Source organism: Erythranthe guttata, chromosome 10 (genome assembly GCF_056151865.1).
Source record: "Erythranthe guttata isolate IM_541 chromosome 10, IM_541, whole genome shotgun sequence".
Classification (NCBI taxonomy): Eukaryota; Viridiplantae; Streptophyta; class Magnoliopsida; order Lamiales; family Phrymaceae; genus Erythranthe; species Erythranthe guttata.
The window spans coordinates 9589788-9595372 of NC_142542.1; the positions used below are offsets into that span (position 1 = coordinate 9589788).

The window sequence follows — 5585 nt, forward strand, 5'->3', positions numbered from 1 at the left end:
TTATTTCTCGACAAACATGCGGAACATATACTTGATCATAAATGTTTTCCAGAATTTGAATTTATGTTGAGTTTGGCCGAAACAGAAGGTATTCACCTCAAATCTTTATGCGAAAAACTCCTAGAAAAATCGAAAAATTGGGGGATAATTGAAAAATGAAAAGGTTAAACTGATGATTCATTAATCTTTTATTGGGAGCGTTGGTTCCTAGCCTCTACTATTAGAGTAAAGGTCTAGGGTTCGAATTCTCCTCCCTCCCCTAATTTGTAACATGATTTGAATTTCTCAACAAAATAAAAGTGACGATATAATTTATTCATAAATAAAAGATTGGGAAAAATACTGTTTTCGTCATTGAAGTTTGCATCGATTTCATATTCGGTCCTCTATATTTACAAAAAATACATTTGGTCTCTCATGTTTCAAAAATTCAACATTTTTACTTATTTATGTCAATTTTCCGCTAAAACTAACATAATCAAGCATGTGCACATCAATGACTTAATTGACATACTAACGGTAAATTGACCGAAATGATAAAAAACGTCAAATTATTGAAACGTGAGAGACAAAATGTGTTTTCTGAGATTCAGGATTGGGGTTTCTTATCATCATCATCATCATCATCACCATCACCTGAAAAATTGACCCGAATATCAATATAAACCGTACCCATCGGTTGTTGAGCTTATGCTTAGATAGCAAGTGTTGAGTGACCAATGGGGAGCAACCATCGACCTCGATTTTCAGTGAATAGTGAAGCTCAAAAATGGGGATCTCCGTCAATCTGTAGCAGTGGCGTATGATCAACCGCTTCATCTTGGGGAAATGGTAAGATTGCACTCTCCATTGCCGTATATCTAAATCTTCCATCAGCAGGAATTCCAGGCTGGCGAATAACACGACCCAGTCGTCGCGCCACATTTCCCACTCCATTGCCGTAAGAACTCTTTTGGTGCAACTATGAGCGCTAACACCTGAAAGTGTTAAAAGCTTCTCCAGGATAAGAGAATCATCATTGTTTGGATCTGGCAGGTCGAATCCCATGCACTTCAGGTGTTTGAGTTTATGCAGCTTCCAAATCTCTACAGGCAAATAAACAGGAGAATTCGACGATTTGATTATCCTATGATGATGCTGATGGATAATGAAGACTTCGAGGTTCCAAAGACGTGATATGGAAGCTGGGATCTTCCCATTGGATGTTACTGCCAAGTACCTCAAATGAAATAGTTCTACTACTTGATGTGGGAATTCGTAAAACCGCATCGAAACGGCGTCTAGTACCTTGTGTTAGAGTAGGTGACCAACAAGCCAACATGTGGCTGTGGTCTTTCGTATTTATTATTGTAATAAACGAACCTTTATTCGTATTAATGATAAAACACCTTGGCATTCTATATCTTTGTCCCTTTGTCACAAGCATAGATATAGTCCTTACAGTTATTACAAGTACTAGTAATTGATCGTTAGGATCGTGAGATATTTACTCAAGTATTATAACTGTCAAACGTGTTCCTAGTCGAAGGGTTACGCCACTAATGAGGATATCGGCCTTTCCCATTAAGACTAGCACTTAGTGTATGTGTACTGCATCTCATCAGTAAACGGTATTGTGATATCGGCATACATAAGTGGGTGCTCGTAAGTTGACGAGTTCACTGAACTCCCTCACCCTAGAAATCTCTAAGTGGTTCCCAATAATCGAGTAGAGATATCTGTGGTATAGTTGTACACCATTAGTCATTATGACCTAGACATCACCGTGACTTCACTAGAGGACCAGCTCTATCGTGACCTGTCCCTGAGTTCCACCGAGGACCATCCCAAGGGCCAGTGTTCATGCAGTCCGAAATCTAGTGGGAGGTCTGTGCATTGTAGTCGGGGATTCGATCGCTAGAATAGTCTTGGATGTCCTGTGTGTTCTAAAAGTTTGTAATCATTCTAAGTCTCTGGCCAGAGCTGACTGAGTGATGATTAGAGAATTCGATTCTCTAAGTCATGCACGTGACGATTACAACACTTGGAACGATCGCATCGTCATCGAACATATAAAGAGGTCTCGATGAACCAATGCCTCTAGTTCGATCGGGACATATTAATCGAAGGGACTTTACTGTACGTTAACTATATCTGAAGGTTCTTGCAGGCACTTCATTTGTATCTAGGGAATCATGACGCGTAGTTGCTAGACGCCAATCTTGATTCGTTGGGTGATTAAGGTGAAACGAGCTTCATCTTAATCGTAACTCTAAGGGACGAGTTTTGACCACAAAGGGTTGTGGGCCCACGGCTAGCTTACACCTGAACCATCGAGGGTCACACTGCTCGTGCACATGAGATCTTTGAATAAACGGTCAGAGATAAAATAGTTTATCTTTGCATGATTGGAAGTCAATAAGATTGGGTCCAACATTCGTAATTTGGAATTATGAATGAGAATAAGAAAAGGAAAAGAATAGGCGAACGTATTAGTGAACTTTCTAAATCGGGAAGTTTCCAAATTTAGAAAGTGCACTGAACTAGGGTTTCCACTTTTGGAAAGTTGGAAAATGAGAGATGGCACTCGTAATGACGAGGAAATTATAATGATTCCGAAAATGTAATTGTTGCAATTTTTTTCGGTCATTGAATTAAGAGAGACGAGCAAGTAAAAGTACTAACGGACTTAAGCTGTTGGGCCCGGTCCAACTTAAGCCCGCTAGGGTTTTATGCAAGACATATAAATACTTGATTTATAGGTCTTGCACAAAAACACAAAAAAAAAACCCTAACCCTAGCCGCTCACACCCTCTCTCTCTCGGCCCTCTCTCCTCGGCCACCGCGCCGTCGTCGCTGGAGAATCACCGGAATCGGCCCTCCGTTGGCCGATCCCTTTCGGTAATCTTTTCCTCTTTTCGTTTCTTCCGTTTTATTCTAACTACTTCGTGTCTAGTGCCACGTTTTAGTAGATCGAAGTATACGAGGTGAAATCCGAGAGGAGGAAGATCGAAGAATCGAGGAACAGCCCTCAAGCCGACGACGCACGCGACCCACGCGCCGCCCCGAAGACCGCGCGTGAGATACACGCGCCGCCGTGCCATCTCGCCGTTGCTGTTGCTGCACCGCTGCTGCCCCGATTGTACGGATTGGTTTCCGTAGCAATCTCGACTTGCTTAGCGCTCCTACCTCACGCTTCAAGAGGTAAACACACGAATCCTTTGTTTCGATTCGTTCACGTTTAAACTTAATGTTCATGTTTGCTTTCGTATGATTTTATGTGATTATATGTAATCGTTTTAATCGTTGCAAGCATGTTAATTGGTTTAAACGCGAGCATGTCAATTGGTTTAAATTCAGTTAAACATTTTAGCATGTTTGTTGTTTTTAATTTCGCTGGAAGCGCAAAGGTACGCAATTAATTGATTTTAATTTGTCGGGCATGTGCTTATGTGCTTTAAAGTCGTTTAAATCGCATAAATTTTTTGTTTTCCGCTGCGTACACGTGCCCGAAACCCAACACCTTGAGCAAACGAAAAGGCAAGTACAACCTTATTGGATATTGTTGCTTTGGACCGTTACAAAGAAGAGAACGTACACCTGGAACTGGAACTGATTCCATCCAGATATGGGCTTGTTCGAAACCAAGTACAATGTTGTTGTGTGCGCACAACCTCCGCTGGCTATCTATACCCTCTGGAAAACTGTCGGGGTACTTGTTTATGACGTGGAAAAAGTTCTCACTCTTGGCTTCATTAACGTACGGATTCCGAAAAGTGAAATGCAGTTTGCATGTTTTAGTTGTCCTTTTACCTTTAGACCCCCGCCTCTTCTTCAAAACAACACTCTGAGAAATAAGTTCGTTCAAGCACTCGTCGGCCGTTTCTTCTAAGCACTTATTCTTTTGTGGTTCAAGAAAGCCCTCGGCAACCCACAATTTGGTGAGCTTCGAGCGAGAAATCTCGTATCCTTTTGGGAAGACACTCATACAGAAAGCATACCTTTACGTATTGGGGCAACATCGTGTAACTCAAAAGTAGTGCATATGAGAGGGGTGTGTTGTCATCTGATTTGATGGTGAGTGGATCTTCTTTGTCTGCTATGAATTGCCATTCGTCGACCGTCTTCTCTTTTTTACGCAGGAGCTTTCCGACCTCGATAATTGCCAGAGGGAGCCCTTCGCATTTCTTGGCGATATCCTTACCGATCTTCTCAAGTTGAGGACTGCACGACCCTCCAGTAGTAGTGAATACTAAATCTCGAAGTAGATTCCCACTTTCAGCGTCATTCAACAATGGTATCTCGATAAATAGTTCATTGAAGTCTCGCATCCTAGATGTAATGAATATACGGCTTTGGTTCACCTCATCTGGAAGATAGTGTTTGAGTTCTTCCCTGATGTGTGTATTCCATACGTCATCTAACACTATGAGATACCTCTTGCCGAGTAAAATCTGGTATACAAGCTTGGATAAAGAATCTTCACGAATATCTTCATTATCAGCTTTGAGTTGATCAAGCACAAGTAGCAGAGTTTCTTTCAACTGATAATGGAGGCCGAGCGTCACAAATAAACGTCGATCAAAATGATCTATGACTTCTGGATCGTCGTAAACTTGTTTGAGCACAATAGTCTTACCAATGCCAGCCATACCGACAATTAACATCGTAGAGCAACGTCCGTATGTGTCCGACAAAACCCAATGTTTTAGTTCCCTCAGTTCCTTACCCAATCCCACGATCTTTTTCTTCTTCGTCCCACCATAATCAACAATTCTTGATAGGGTGGTTTCTGAAGCAGAAGAATCGCTCTGTTGTTGGTTTTGTCTGTTAATGTCGTACTCTTCCTTTGTCTTCAATATTTTGTTGGTGAATGAACTAACTTCTTGTCCGAACTCGAGTAGTTGCTGAGAAAAGACGAAAGTCAAACCGTCATCGGATGCTGAAAGAAATTAATCTGATATATGGAAGTCGATGAGATCTTCGAGTTTATGCACCGCGTCTTTGATTTGTCTCTCGAAAGCGTCTACTCTCTTGCTGCGGCTGCTTTGTGGAGGACTGATTGCGGATCTTCTTTGTCTGCTTTGGGAAGAAGAATCTTGGATTTGGGTGGGAGCAAAAGAATGCGCTCGATTGTTTGCTTAAGGGAAACTACAGCAGCAAAAATCATTTTCAACTCTCTCTCTCTCTCTCTCAAAATTCGATAACATTTACAAAAAGATAGTACAGTTTGCAGTTCATGTGGGCGGCGTTTTCTTCGGATGAATTTTTTTGTTCAACGTTTTGATTCTTTACTGAAAACAACGACTTGCAGCTGTGTCGTGACAATAGCTTGTGACCAAGAATCTCTTGTGATTTAATATGATAGTAACAACTATTTGTAGCATGACAACTACAAATTGGTGACATAATTTATGTCATATTTTATTTTATTTGTCAGGTTGTTGAGGCCAATAAGTTTGTTCCATTTAAAACTTGTTCTTCATACTAACACATCAGGCAATCTTTTTTTATTTGGTCTTATTATTTACACATTTGAGATATTGACAGATTTTTTCAAGATGGATTGATGCAATATCTAATGACAAAGGATTAAGAGAATCCAT

At 40.8% G+C, this 5585-nt stretch overlaps 1 pseudogene; it reads right to left on the reverse strand.

Moving 5' to 3' along the window:
• Positions 1–589: 589 nt before the first annotated feature.
• LOC148767478 (putative late blight resistance protein homolog R1A-10) lies at positions 590–5585 on the reverse strand (annotated as a pseudogene).